We start from the raw sequence: 16,360 nt of genomic DNA on the forward strand, positions 1-16,360 counted from the left end.
GTGTCAGAGCGCACTCCACGAGGGGCATGGCCTCTTCGTGGGCTTGGTCTAGCGGGATTGCCTTGCAAGACATATGTATGGCGGCAGGCTGGGCCTCCCCGTCTACATTTATAAGGTTTTATAACCTGGAGGTTCCCGCCTTACAGGCCAAGCTGTTGTCGGTATAGACGTTCATCAGTTCAGGCCGAATCCCGCCCTGTCTGTATGATGTCATGTTAAAGCACTTGCGTCTACGAACGCTGCTGTATGTGGGATGGAGTGGGTTCCCCCCCTCTTCCCGGAACTCTCTGTGAGTTCCCTTGGTGATTATGCACTGTCAACCCTGAGCGTTCGCTAGCGTTCTGTTAAATCCCAGCATGCACGGCGTTTTACATTGTGTCCCCTAGCGTAAGATACTTACGCAGTACGAGAGACCTCTCGTAAGAGAACGTACTCGGTTACTAACGTAACCTCGGTTCTCTCTAGAAGAGGGAACGAGTACTGCGTATTTTGCCGTGCATGCAACACGCTCTGGTTCGCTTCGGCGATGAAAAACCAGATATCAGCTGCCTCCGAGCCTTGTTTTATAGGCCTAAGCCACGCCCGTTTCGGCGGGATGTGACGCAGTGGATCTGACGTCACGATAGGCCTCGCTCGATAGGCTGATGCAGTTGCCGCAGAGTAGCCAATAGGCGCGCGAGCTGCCTCGCCTATGCCTGCATGCTGCTGCAACGCGTTTTACATTAATACAAAATTAAAGGATAATTTTTTTACTTCAATATCTCACGGAAAAGAGATTTTCCCCTAGCGTAAGATACTTACGCGGTACTCGTTCCCTCTTCTAGAGAGAACCGAGGTTCAGTGGCGGCTGGTGATAATTATTTTTGGGGGGGGCGCCATTTTTATTTGGGGGGGGGGGGGTCAAAATACAAAGCAGAAACAAAAAAGCAATTTTGATCTCTTTTTATTTACATTTCAGACCAACAAAGTAGTAACAAAAAGCATGTTTCCTACTTGAACATAATGTTGCTCTCCTTTATATAAAGACCCTTTCCAAAAATTAGAATATCATGGAAAAGTTAAATTATTTTAGGAATTCAACTTAAAATGTGAAACTAATTTTATAAAAAAGGCTGATTGCTTGCAAAGTGAGATATTTTAAGCCTTGATTTGTTATAATTTTGATGATTATGGCTCACAGCTTATGGAACCCACGAAATATTTTTTTTTGAAAATTAGAATATTACATGAAATCACACTGCAGTAGTTACACAGTAATCCCATGGTCATTGAACCAAGTTTTGGTTATTTTGGCAGTGTGGGCACTGGGCAGGTGAAAATCCTGCTGGAAAATCATCTTCATCTTCATAAAGCTTTTCTGCTGAAGGAAGCATGAAGTGCTCTAAATGTCCTGGTAGACGGCTGCGTTGACTCTGGACTTCCAGGACATTCTGCACTTCATGCTTCCTTCAGCAGAAAAGCTTTATGAATTGCATGGCATCTACTTTGTATTCTTTATAAAGCAATGTTCTATGCATTTGTCCCTGTCAAATAAATATTAAATAAATAAAACTTATGCTAACTTAGTGTTTAACTAACTTAGTGAAGATTGTTAGTACCAGACAAAAAGACGACGTCTAACGTTATATGTAAATAAACTGCACATTGAAACATATGTTTGCGATGTCTGCCATCATATTCCTGTCTCTCTTCAACGTCTCGTAAGTTAGCATGTGTTTGTTGTAACGTGGCTGTTGTACTGCGATGCCCACGTGTCAGAGTTCATCTGCTGTCAGTCAATCCTGCATCACCATGGCGCACACACTTACCATGCTTCGTCCTCTGTCACTTGCCTGCTGCTGGATGTGTAAATCTGGTTGTTCCGGTCCGAGATCCTTAATCTTTTTTTTTCTTCAAGCGAAAGTCTTGAGAAAGGGTTTTTTTGTAAATAAATAACAGAATTTCGATTAACTGCTGCCATTGCGTAATAAAAAGTGATCAGCCTAGTAGCAAGCAAGGTTATTTCCCACCGCGTAGTACAGTTGAATGACAGGTGACGAGAACCAATCAGATTGGATAAAATAACATGTATCCAATTATGATTGGCCAGGGACGCAACGACTTGCGCCCCGAGGAGGATCTTTAAGAAACCAATTAGAGACCAGCTTCAGGTCACATGCTGCCCGAGAATTTGTGTACTCACATAAACACCCATGTGTCCGGCGTCCCTCGCCCATGAAACGTATTGAAAAACAAAGTAAATAGTTAATCGATTAAAGACAGTTTTTATTAAATTCTGAGGCTCTTACTACCAGCCGGCACATGAGTAAACTATTTTTTTTTTTTTTTTTTCATTTTAATATAATGTTTTTACACATGTTAATTTATGAAATGTTGATGGGGGCGGCGCCCCAGCGCCCCCTATGGACAAGCCGCCACTGCCGAGGTTACATTAGTAACCGAGTACGTTTTAAGAGTATTTCAGGCGAAAATGTAGTTGTTTAAAGCTCAAATCTTTGGTTTATTTATAAAGATAGCGCCTATTTGAAAATTTGATCTGTTGTTTTCGGAGTTGTGAGAACCAGGCAATCAGACGCTCGGTGCTCATGTACCCCGCCGAGAACAGCCTTTCCTCGGCTAGTGCTGCTGACGTTTGACGCTGGCTTGGATGTCTCCAGTCTAGTGGTTTAACATGAGATATAAATCGTCTTGTGTATATCTAACGGGCGATTTATTTATTTATTTATTTTATTTGTCTCATTAATCTATAATTTGTTCCCTGGCAAAACGTTAAAATGAGGGCAAAGTGAAGTTTCATAGCTTTATTTAGTCTATTTAACTTTAACGTTGTAGCCTAGAGATGTAGCCTAACGTTGTAGCCTAGAGAGTCAAACTTATGTTTGACTGAATCGTTGGCTTTATTATTGTATATTATTGTATAGCTTCTTATACCTTTTACTTTTCTTATACCTACTTATACTTTTATAATGGCTATTACTGATCATTAAAACTGACATTTAACAAAAAAGGTTATGTCATTTTATTTTATATATTTAAAACATAAAATAGCCTACATGTTGCCTACATCCTCTTCCCTGTATGCACATATATAATAAAATAAAATGACACAACCCTGTCTCTTTTTGCTAAATGTTAGTTTTAAAGATCAATATTATAATGTTTTTTTTTTTATTGATCATATTTTTAAAATGAAAACAAAAAGAGTCAGAGTTGTGCTTTATATTTCGTGTTGTTATAAATATGCAGTGAAGATAATCAATTGCGTTGCCTGAACCACATTTGTGTGGCCATTATGTTTAAGATTTTTTTTAAATGAAAATGAAAAGAGCCAGAGTGGTGGTATATAACATATTTTGTTTTATTTGTAGCCTAGATATACATAAAGAGATGACCGGAGTAGCCAGAGCGAGCTGAGTGACGCGATCAAGTGCGCCACTGTTTCCATTTCAGAATGACCGGACTCGAGTCCTTCCGTCCTATAGGGAGTTCGTTCTCCTGAGTCGAACTTCTTGGTATTGAGAAACGGCTATTGTCTCTTATCTATTACCCACAGTAGATGGCGGTAATGGTCTTTTAAGAATGCGAACCGCCAATAAAGCCCAAAGAAGAAGAACTGAGGAATGCGGAAGTGACGCGTGTCGCGTAGCAAACACCGACAGCTCCAGCACTGATAAACCCCATTCATTCATTTCCAGTGTTTGTGAAGCACGCTCGCTGGTAAGTTGATGAAATTACTGTTTTTTTTCACCTTTAAACACTTCAGCCGTCCTCTCATGAATCTAGGCAGTAGTTGTGTTTTATGTAGCCAGCTTTAGTTAGTGTTTATTGGAAGAGAATAGTTAACTGCAGCTAGCTTAGTGACCAACACTTCACTAATGTTCGCTACCAGTCAGAAATGTGTAAATTAAACCCTGAGGTCATAGTTAAATAATGTGATGTTGCACTTCAGAGTTTTTCTGTCAGCCCTGTTTACATGCATGAGGTGGTCAGAATATTAGAAACACATCTGGATATATAAAGCACATAAGTACAGCAGCAGCACCCCCACAAATCCTCAATGCTAAAACCTGTAAATGTGTATAAAATCCTGAACATTATAGAAAAGCTGAATGTATGGCTGAGCATACAGTATCATAATGCAATAGACATATAATTTGCATATTGTGTTGGATGAGCAAAATGATCATCCGCCTTCTTCCATAATGTTGTTGTGTAAGAATAACAATTTGAATAACTAGGCCTATAGTGTTTTGTATATATATATATATATATATATATATATATATATATATATATATATATATATATATATATATATATATATATTGTTTTTATGTGTGTTCTCATTTAAAGGTACAATATGTACAATTTTTTTTGTCAATGACGCAATATCCACGCTATCCTCGGTTTCCGAGGTTATAAATGTTAATGTTATAAAGCTCAACCTGATGAAATGTTAGAATATGATCATCATGTTATTCTTATGTTGATCTAGCTTACTGCTAGTTTCATATAGCAAACGAACTAATACATAGAATAACATTAACTTTCACCACACTCAAATGCATTGTATATAAGTATGTTATGATCGACAGTGTCAAATGCAGCACTGAGGTCGAGTAGTACCAGCACTGATAATTTTCCTGAATCAGTATTTAAGCGAATATCGTTTATTATCTTTATGAGCGCTGTCTCTGTGCTGTGGTGCGGTCGGAAACCAGATTGAAAGTTGTCAAAGTATCCATTCAAGCTCAAGAATTTGTTCAGCTGATTGAAGACAACTTTTTTAATGATCTTGCCTATGAAAGGAAGATTTGAGATCGGTCTATAGTTGCTTAATATGGTCTTATCCAGATTGCTCTTTTTCAGGAGGGGCTTGACAACTGCAGTTTTCAGGGAGTATGGAAAACTCCCAGAGAGAAGTGAGGCATTTACCACTTATAGAAGATCTGCTTCTAAACTGTTTAACACACTTTTGAAAAATGATGTGGGAAGTGTGTTAAGAGCGCAGGTTGATGTTTTAAGGTGCTGTACGGTTTCTTACAAAATTTTGCCATCAATTTCTTTGTCAACAGAGTCAGCAGATATGCTTGGTGTTAAGGATATAGCCTTCATAAATAGTACACTAGTGTTCTCATTTAAGCATCTCTTCTTGACAGACACAGATCTAGCTTCAGTGGCAGGAGAGATCAATATATCAAAGAAAATACAGAAATGATCAGACAGCGCTACATCCTTAATAACAATCAGTGAAATGTTTAGACCCTTACTGATAAGTAAATCTAGAGTGTGTCCACGATTGTGTGTGGGTCCATGTATATGCTGAGTCAAAAGTTTTTAAAACAGTTATTAACAGATATTCAAAAGATGTGTAACTCCCAAATGATATTTGCTTACATTGATAGTAGGGCTGGGCGATATGTTCCCAAAAAAAAATCACAATATTTTTTTTATATCAGTCGATATCGATAATTATCACAATAAAAGTTTATAGGCATGGTTTATTTCTTTCAAGTTTATAGGCAGATTTTTGCTCCTAAGTGAAAGTTGTAGAAACCAGAGCGTTAACTGTGGTTTTAAACTACTCTTTTGTCAGAGCATATCATGACAAACACTTGCCAAACAGGTGAACATTTCACAAATCTGAGGTGGAACATTCAAACATTTGTCATTTTTCCTTATCAAAATAAATATATTTATTGGACAATTTCTTAGTTTCTGCATGTGCTAATTTTTTTTTTTATTATTTGCATGAACATATGAAAATGAATAGACTTTGCTGCACGCCGGAATGTTATTGTGTGTAACACAATGTAGTGTCAGGTTAGAAAGCGAATGCGAATGGTCATTTACTGTGTCTGTCAGATGTCTGCTTCACTTCTGAGTGGCTTGTTTTACGGTGCTGGGCGGAGCAGAGCGAGTGTATTCAGTTCATTCACGCTCGCTCTGTTCGCGTCAGTGGAAAAAAGCGCTAATGCAGTCACAATGTAGTTTACATTTACATTTAGTCATTTAGCAGACGCTTTTATCCAAAGCGACTTACAAAGTAGGACTAAATTAAGCGAGTCATCATGAAGAGGCAAAAACAACAACAACGCAAGGAGTGCTCAAAATACGAAGTTCAGGCATTATTCAGAGTAGCATAAGCCTGATAAGTGTTGTTTCAAAGGGAAAGGAAGTTTTTTATTTATTTATTTTTTTATGAGGTTAAGTGCTCACGGAAGAGATGGGTTTTCAGCTGTCTTTTGAATGTTGTCAGGGATTCTGCATTCCGGATGAGGGTGGGGAGAGCGTTCCACCAGCAGGGAACTGTGAATGAGAATGTTCTGGAAAGTGATTTTGTGGCTCTCTGTGATGAAACCACGAGGCGTCGCTCGTAGGGCTGTCACTTTACGTTGAAAATCGATTGCACAATCGATCGGACCAACCAACACAAGTTTCGAAAACGAAAATAGGGAATCGATTTTAACGGTCTTTTCTCGGAACGCGTCCAGATCGTAGGCGTCTGGTAGGGATGTAGACTCCTAGGAGTGAGTGAAAGTAGGAGGGAGCTGAGCCTGTGACAGATCTGTAAGCAAGCGTCAATGCCTTGAACTTGATGCGAGCAGCGAGAGGTAGCCAGTGCAGAGAGATGAACAGTGGAGTGACGTGGGCCCTCTTGGGCTCGTTGAAGACAAGACGAGCTGCAGCGTTCTGGATCAACTGTAGGGGTTTGGTTGCACATGCTGGAAGTCCGGCCAGAAGAGCATTACAGTAGTCAAGCCTAGAAATGACCAGGGCCTGGACGAGAAGTTGTGTTGCATGCTCAGTTAGGAAAGACCTGATCTTCCTGATGTTACTTCATCCTCTACAGTAAAAGACCTGGGTGTTATACTTGACTGCAACCTGTCTTTTGAAAATCATATTTCATATGTTACAAAAACAGCCTTTTTCCACCTTAGAAACATTGCTAAGCTACGTAATATGCTATCAGTTTCTGACGCAGAAAAGCTAGTTCATGCATTCATGACCTCGAGACTAGATTACTGTAATGCTTTATTAGCTGGTTGTCCTGCATCCTCAATAAACAAGCTACAGTTAGTCCAAAATGCTGCCGCTAGAGTTCTAACTAGATCAAGAAAATATGATCATATAACACCAATTTTATCATCACTACATTGGTTACCTATAAAGTCCCGTATTAATTACAAGGTATTGCTACTGACTTATAAAGCCCTAAACGGCTTAGCTCCAGTCTATTTAACCGATCTTCTATCGCCCTATAATCCATCGCGCTCTTTAAGGTCACTAAATTCGAGGCTTTTGGTCATACCTAGGATATCCAGATCCACCAAAGGAGGGAGAGCATTTTCACATTTAGCTCCAAAACTCTGGAATAGTCTTCCGGATACTGTTCGTTGCTCAGACTCGCTCTCCCAGTTTAAAACTAGATTAAAGACGCATCTCTTCAGCCAGGCATTCATATAATACTTTTAATCTTACAGTTAAATCCGGTCTCTAGTTCATAAACGCCAGAGGAGAACTGGCCCCCGACTGAGCCTGGGTTCTCCCAAGGTTTTTTTTTTCTCCATTAGGTCACCTGATGGAGTTTTTCGGTTCCTTGCCACTGTTGCCTTTGGCTTGCTCAGTTGGGGATATTTGGATATTTAATTTAACTAATCAATCAACAATACTATTGATCAGCATTACCAAACATGGACGTTCCATTAGAAACAAACATTGATGTATTGTTTTAATTTATTACTGTGAAGCTGCTTTGATACAACCTATCTTGTGAAAAGCGCTATATAAATAAACTTGACTTGACTTGACATGTTGTGCAGTGCAAACCTGCATGATCGAGCTGTCTTTGAAATGTGATCTGTGAAGGTCAGCTGGTCATCAAACGTTACTCCAAGGTTTCTGACCGACCTTGATGGGGTGATTGATGATGAATCTAGCTGGATGGTGAAGTCGTGCTGTAGTGACGGATTGGCAGGGAGGACGAGAAGCTCAGTCTTTGCCAGGTTGAGCTGTAGGTGATGTTCCTTCATCCATGTGGAGATGTCCGCCAGACAGCTTGAGACCCGTGCAGCTACTGTGGGATCATCTGGTTGAAACGAGAGGAAGAGCTGTGTGTCATCAGCATAGCAGTGGTAGGAGAAGCCGTGTGCCTGTATGATGTGTCCCAGTGATGTGGTGTAGATGGAGAAGAGGAGGGGACCAAGAACTGAACCCTGGGGAACCCCTGTGGTCAGTTGATGTGCTCTGGATACCTCGCCTCTCCATGCGACCTTGAAGGACCTACCTGTGAGATGGGACTCGAACCAGTGGAGAGGAGTTCCTGTGATGCCCAATGCTGAGATGCTGGACATAAGGATCTGATGATTCACAGTGTCGAAGGCAGCAGACAGATCCAGGAGAATGAGGACTGAAGATTTGGAAGCAGCTTTTGCGATCCGTAGGGCTTCTGTGACTGACAGTAATGCAGTCTCAGTTGAATGCCCTTTCTTGAAGCCAGATTGGTTGACATCTAGCTGGTTGTTCAGAGACAAGAAGGATGTTACTTGGTTGAAAACAGCTCTTTCAAGTGTCTTCGCAATGAATGGTAGGAGAGAGATGGGTCTGTAATTCTCTACAAATGATGTGTTTAGCGTTGTTTTTTTAAGCAGTGGAGTTACCCGAGCCTGCTTGAATCTTGTGGGGAAAGTGCCAGTATGGAGAGATGAGTTGATGATGTGTGTGAGTGATGGTAGAAGTGTGGGAGAGATGGCTTGTAGAAGGTGTGAGGGGATGGGGTCTAGAGGCCAGGTGGTAGGATGACTGGAGAGGAGAAGTGTAGATACTTCTTCCTCGGTTAGCGAAGAAAAGGAGGACAGAGGGATATTGGCTGTGGAAGGGGTCAGTCTGGGTTCCTGTGTGTGTGGAGCTGAGAACTGACTGCTGATAGCTGTTGTTTTGTTGGTGAAGAAGTTCGCAAAATCGTCAGCAGTGAAAGAGGAGGCGGGTGGTGGTGAAGGTGGACAGAGGAGAGAGTTGAATGTCTTGAAAAGTGATCGTGTGTTGGAGGAGCTGTTGATCTTGTTGTGGAAGTATGAAGATTTTGCAGCATGAACATCCACAGAAAAGGAAGAGAGGAGAGATTTATACATACTCGGGTCAGATGCGTCTTTTGATTTGTTCCATTTCCTCTCCGCTGCCCTGAGTTCGGTCCGGTGTTCACGAAGAACCTCAGACAACCAGGGGTTGGAGGGAGTAGCGCGTGCTGGCCTGGAGGAGAGAGGGCAGATAATGTCTAGAGAAGAGGTTAGAGTGGAGCATAAGGTGTCCGTTGCGGTATTCACATCCAGAGATGAGAATTGTGAGGGTGGGGGAAGAGAAGATGACACGGCAGAGGAGAGATGGGAAGGGGAAAGTGAGCGCAGGTTTCGTCTGAAAGTGACTGGTGGTGGGGGTGCAGGGGTAGAGAGTTGTAGACTGAAAGTAATGAGGAAATGATCTGAAACATGGAGAGGTCTCACCAAAATGTTCTCTGTGGTGCAGTTGCGTGTGTAAACCAGGTCCAGTTGGTTGCCTGATTTGTGAGTACCTGTAGTGATGAGTCGTTTGAGATCAAAAGAGGCTAGGAGAGAGGTGAAGTCTGTTGCATACAGCTTTTCGAGATGGATGTTGAAGTCACCGAAGACTAGAAGCGGGGTGCCGTCCTCAGGGAAAGTGGACAGCAGCACATCCAGCTCATCTACAAAGTTACCCAGCTGACCTGGGGGGCGATAAATGACTACAATATGGATCTTAGTGGGAGTTGTAAGTGTAATAGCATGATATTCAAATGAGTTATTGCATAGAGAAGAGAGCGTGGAGTATTTGCAATTGTTAGAAACGAGAAGCCCTGTACCCCCACCTCTCCCAGACTGGCGAGGGGAGTGGGAGAAGGAGAAATTGCTAGAGAGAGCAGCAGGGGTTGCTGAGTCTTCTGGACGAATCCAGGTCTCAGTCAAGCCCAAGATACTAAGAGTAGAATGAGATGCAAAGGCTGGAATGAAGTCAGCTTTATTGACTGCTGACTAGGGCTGCACAATGTGTCGTTTAAGCATCGATATCGCGATGTACGAATCCACGATAGTCACATCGCAGGGTGTGCGATGTAGGCTGTCGTAGTTGATCCGTTATACATTAACTGTACAGGCCAGCTGCTCCCCGGCCCTTGACGAATGTGATTTGCGGATTAATTGCTCAGCTTATGAGCGAGAGAGCGAGCGAGCGAGCCCCGGCCGCGCGCGCTCACCTTCACCATCTTCAAACAACACGAGCGCTGTCTTGCTCTCTCTCCCTTGTGCACATTAAAGGAACACTCCACCGTTTTTTGAAATAGGGCTTATTCACCTTCTTTCCTACCTTTAGATAGGTGGGCAAATGCATTTTTGTCTCAGTGCATGCATTGTTTTAGTTTGACAGGGTCGGCGCTAGCTTAGCTTAGCATAATGAATGGAATCCTTTGTTGCCAGCTAGCATGTCCTGAGTAAAAGTGATATAAAAAATATAAAAAACCCCACCTAATTACTTCTTGTGGCCTGCGTATTCACAACAAGTACAAATAGCGATGCAGATTAACACTAGGTGATTTCCTAGGCAGATATTGACTTATATATTAAGGACTATATTAGGGGGAAGCACAGGCGAAGCACTGCTACTTGGGCGTGATATCTCTGCGCCCAAGAAGCAGTGCTTCGCCTGTGCTTCCCCCGAATATAGTCCCAAGTCAATATCTGCATAGGAAATCGCCTAGTGTTAATCTGCATCGCTATTTGTACTTGTTGTGAATACGCAGGCCACAAGAAGCAATTAGGTGTTTTTTTGTTTGTTTTTTATATCACTTTTACTCAGGACATGCTAGCTGGCAACAAAGGATTCCATTCATTATGCTAAGCTAAGCTAGCGCCGACCCTGTCAAACTAAAACAATGCATGCACTGAGACAAAAATGCATTTGCCCACCTATCTAAATGTAGGAAAGAAGGTGAATAAGCCCTATTTCAAAAAACAGTGGAGTGTTCCTTTAATCAAAATAAATTGACACGATGGTGTTGAACAAAAGAAAAAAAAAACTATCCAGTGATGAAATGTTTTCTGTGTTGTCAAATCTTGTGTGATATCCTAAACTGCCGAGATAATTACACAATGCGTGCCGTAACCGTCCGATTCGCGAACTAATGATTCCTTTGAACCTATTCAATTTAATGAATGGTTTAAACAACTGACCTGTCCAACACTGAACTCACGAGACGTCTGAATTGGTGTATAAAAAAATGTGTAACACTTTACAATAATGTTCTATTTATTAAACTATTTAACTACATTAGTTAACATTTACTATTACTAAACTGCACTTCGACAACATTGTTAATTTCAACATTTAGGCTATAGCCTACATTTTTTAAATCAAAAGTTGTACAGTATTTGTTAACATAGTTAATGCACTGTGAAGTAACATTACCAAACAATTGAACAGCTGTGTTTTTATAAACTAAGATAAACAAAGATTAATAAATATAGTAACATACGTATTGCTCATGGTAAGTTCATGTTAGTTAATATGTTAACAATTCAAACCATATCCTAAAGTTACAAACAAATAATTTACTCTAATTTAAATAATACTCTGATGTTTAAATCATTTAAAATGAGAATGTAAGTGTGCTCACCCCATTTTTGTTTATAAGAAAAAATTAGATTAGATTTCATATCGCAATATATATCGCAGAAAAATAAAATATCGCAATGTTATTCTGCAGCCCTACTGCTGACTGACAATTCCATAGACCCACGGAAAGAGAGAGAGGAGTGTATGAGGATGAGAGAATGGGACGCAGATTGGCAGTATTGCGCTGCCTTTTGCGCGTGATGAAAGGGCGTTGCCGAGAGATAACAGGAATGTATTGAAAGCACATGTTGATTAAGGTGAATAATAAGATAAAAAGAGGGAAGGAAAGGGGGGAAAGGAGATACTTAAGTGCTTTTCTGGTGTCCTTGCTCGGTGGAGTCGCGCAGGTAGAGTCGATGGTCTTTACCCGAGTCGGTCTTCACACGAGGAGGCTGAACACGAGAGCTGAACGCTTCCGCTGACGCTTCCGCGACAGCGCGCAAATTACACCGATATACAGATAATGCTTTCACCGCTTGAGTGAGTACAGCTGTTTTGGTCGGGCAATTAAGTGAATGACACGAAAATGTGCCAAATCGAAAGTGCTAGGAGCAAAGGCTTACGTGCAAATTAGACTGCAACAATAATAAGTTTCACTCGCGGCTGTAACTTGTTAACTAATGAACCTTATTGTAAAGTGTTACCAATGATTTTTTGTCTGAAGGATTATATTGCTCATTAGAAATAACAATAGGATGTTGGTTAGAAGTCTATTATTAAATGCCAGAGATTCAGAATATGCTGAAGTTTGTATTAATTTACTACAAGTACGCTGCTAGTAAAGGCACACATTTATTTTCCTGTTGGTTCTTTGCAATTTTGGGACAAATGCTGGCAAATGTATCCTAACAGTTAACTTGCCAAATCACTTCCATTTGTTTTATTAATAAAATTAATATATTGGAAGTAAGTTTGTTATGGGTCATCATAAATAGCCTACTTTGCTTTAAAAGTACCAAGTAAGTAAGTAAGTAAAAACATTTTTGCTTAAGTTAAAATTAGATGATAAAAGGATATAAAATATAAAAATATAGAAGATAAAATATAAAAGCGATAGAGCAAAGTACGTCCGAACATTAGCTGAGCAGGAAGTCAAAAAAAGCTTAGCGCAGTTTCGTTCTGCTTGTTGGGCAACGTTGTGGTGTCAGCACGACTGCTAACAAAATTTTGCTCGCACAGAATCGTTTGGTTTGTAATGCGTACCGAACGCTTTAATACGAATATGTGTATTGTTACAACCCTAGCCTGGACACGACAACAATGCAGTCCTGAAGTGTCAACTAGTGTCCTCTCCCCTGTGAAGGTCGATAGGTATGCGCGTTTGAATACACTCACCTAAAGGATTATTAGGAACACCATACTAATACTGTGTTTGACCCCCTTTCGCCTTCAGAACTGCCTTAATTCTACGTGGCATTGATTCAACAAGGTGCTGAAAGCATTCTTTAGAAATGTTGGCCCATATTGATAGGATAGCACCTTGCAGTTGATGGAGATTTGTGGGTCGAAGCTCCCATTCCACCACATCCCAAAGATGCTCTATTGGGTTGAGGTCTGGTGACTGTGGGGGCCATTTTAGTACAGTGAACTCATTGTCCTGTTCAAGAAACCAATTTGAAATGATTCGAGCTTTGTGACATGGTGCATAAAGGGATGGACATGGTCAGAAACAATGCTCAGTGTGCCAAGAAAACATCCCCCACACCATTACACCACCACCACCAGCCTGCACAGTGGTAACAAGGCATGATGGATCCATGTTCTCATTCTGTTTACGCCAAATTCTGACTCTACCATCTGAATGTCTCAACAGAAATCGAGACTCATCAGACCAGGCAACATTTTTCCAGTCTTCAACTGTCCAATTTTGGTGAGCTCGTGCAAATTGTAGCCTCTTTTTCCTATTTGTAGTGGAGATGAGTGGCTTCACAAATGCAATTTGCTGCATACCTTGGTTGTAACGAGTGGTTGTTTCAGTCAAAGTTGCTCTTCTATCAGCTTGAATCAGTCGGCCCATTCTCCTCTGACCTCTAGCATCAACAAGGCATTTTCGCCCACAGGACTGCTGCATACTGGATGTTTTTCCCTTTTCACAACATTCTTTGTAAACCCTAGAAATGGTTGTGCGTGAAAATCCCAGTAACTGAGCAGATTGTGAAATACTCAGACCGGCCCGTCTGGCACCAACAACCATGCCACGCTCAAAATTGCTTAAATCACCTTTCTTTCCCATTCTGACATTCAGTTTGGAGTTCAGGAGATTGTCTTGACCAGGACCACACCCCTAAATGCATTGAAGCAACTGCCATGTGATTGGTTGATTAGATAATTGCATTAATGAGAAATTGAACAGGCGTTCCTAATAATCCTTTAGGTGAGTGTATGTGCGCAGGCGTGTATTCCTTCACAAATCAACCCTCAACAAACTACTTGTTAGGCCTTAATGTATAGTTCAGAAATTGTCACGTCTGCGTAGCCACACAAACCGGAATTATCCCGACAACGTTTTATCTGTATAGACGTAAAGGGAAGGAGGCCTTCACAGGGGAGAGACTAGTTGACACTTCAGGACTGCGTTGTCATCGTGTCCTGGCGCTGGTCCTTCATCAGATCTGGATATGGCCTGGATCCGGCAGACAGCGGTCCCTTGGGATAAACAGAGAGACTAATATTAGCGTATACGCCATCCTTTTTATGATGTACCAAGTACATCAGGATTTATGGGAAGTGTTCCCGGTCCTTATTCATTAAAGTGAATAAGATATTGTTGCACCCATTAGAATAAAAAAGGTCAGAGAGAAAAGTAAAGCACCATGGTACAACAATACTACGCATGTTCTAAAGAGAAAAACACGTAATTTAGAGCGTAAATGGAAAAAATTAATTAAGAGGTCTTTAGAATCGCATGGAAAGACAGTATGTCACGTTATAAAAAGGCCCTTAAAGCGGCCAGGGCTGAGCACCTCCGCAAACTAATAGAAAACAACCAAAACAATCCTAGGTTTTTATTTAACACCATGGCTAGACTAACAAATAAACAGATGTCACCTGAACAAAATATTCCGTTACAGTTTAGTAGTAATGATTTCATGAAGTTCTTCACTGAGAAAATGGAAAACATCAGAACCACAATTGTAAACGTTCAATCCTCAATAGCGCCTTATAATTCAGCCTCAATTATCACCCCGCAAGAGCAATTACAGTGCTTTACAACTATATGAACAAAATGAGTTAAATAAACTTATCACTTAAAGGGGTCATGAACTGGATTGTTTTATTATTTTATAATGTTGCCTGGGGTGCCCTTATAATGTTAGTATGATTTTACATCAAAAATTGTCATAATTTATAAATAAAAGCCATTTTCCCAAGCCTGATTTCAGCTTCAGATTTGAACGCTCTGTTTTAAGGGCCGTGTCTGCTGTGAGACTGCAGTGCAAACGCCCACTGCTGTGATTGGCTGACATGCTTGCATATGAAATGGCTAGTATTACATGAACTCTCTCTAAAACTTTTACTACGTTTTTACTGTTACAGCCATCGAGATTTTACAAATCGTGAAAAGTATCGTTTAAAGCATTATATTTAAATCTATTCCATCACATGAAAGGTTGCAGCATGATGAGCACTGACTGAGCAGATGACAGACAGTCTGTTGATCGCGTGAATAAAGATCTTATCATTGCAACGCAATTTTTGCACTCTCACAAATGCTTACACCAAATCACAATGCAAACACGATGTGAATACACAGTAAGAGCTTCGTTGTGTAGTGTAACAGTGTCATTATTTCATCACGAGTTTGGTAAGTGTCCAGATAAGCTCTCACGGCTCGAGCTGTGCTGTTTGATTGACAGCTTGGGCGATTGGAAAGGGATCGTTCTTTGATCGCTTTCTGTATATAATTTCATAACAGTTTAAAAAAGATTATTTTCATAATACTACGAGAAATTATGTGAAGTTGATCGTTTAGTCACTGATGCATAAACAGTAGCCTATTGAACGATTTTAAGAGAAATATCTGTATAATATAATTACACAGAAATCACTGATCGCTGATCAGGCATTAGAATACACATGGTTACTTACATGTTGCTGGCAGATCCGTGTCGGGAAATTGTGATTGACTGATTTAATAAAGTTTAACCATGCTGGAATCCGAAGGAAGCTTATGCAGACGGTCTTCTTCCACAAACAGGCACTGCACAATATTTAGTAAACAGCATGTTTATTGCTTGGAAGTAGCTCGATCCGGTTTAGCAATTATCATGTCGTCCTATGTTATTTAGCATGTTTGGGCGAATCGGTGGGCGGGGCTAAACAGGCCGTGTTGAAGAAGGCGTTGATCTTCTTTTGTGGAGGCGGTGTTTTATCCTCTTTGACGTCATAGTTCCCCACTTTGAAAAACGAGTCGTTTGCTGAGCCTGATGTCTATAAAAGCTTTTATTGGACTAACAAGGTAGTTTTCAGTTCTGAAACTTACAGGATATTATTATAGTATGATTATCTCTTATATGTCAAAAGCTCAAGGAAATTTTGATTTCTCAGTTCATCACCCCTTTAATCTAAAACGACATGTTCATTAGATCCTATACCAACTAAACTACTGAAAGAAGTGTTACCTGTAGTGGAAGAGCCACTCCGCAATATTATTATCTCATGTTTATCTTTAGGTCATATT

The 16,360-nt window shown here is 40.7% G+C and overlaps 1 protein-coding gene across 2 annotated transcripts in view; it reads left to right on the forward strand.

Moving 5' to 3' along the window:
* Nucleotides 1–3,612: 3,612 nt before the first annotated feature.
* Nucleotides 3,613–16,360, forward strand: part of LOC307169623 (uncharacterized protein) — an 80,675-nt gene continuing 67,927 nt past the window's right edge. The window contains exon 1 of one of the 2 annotated variants that reach the window (XM_079890351.1): nt 3,613–3,717. The gene's annotated coding sequence lies outside the window, so the exon portion shown is untranslated. The remainder of the gene's footprint in view (nt 3,718–16,360) is intronic. The other variant, XM_079890352.1, reaches the window with a different exon arrangement.

The sequence above is a fragment of the Squalius cephalus genome (assembly GCF_949319135.1).
Source record: "Squalius cephalus genome assembly, chromosome: 1".
NCBI lineage: Eukaryota > Metazoa > Chordata > Actinopteri > Cypriniformes > Leuciscidae > Squalius > Squalius cephalus.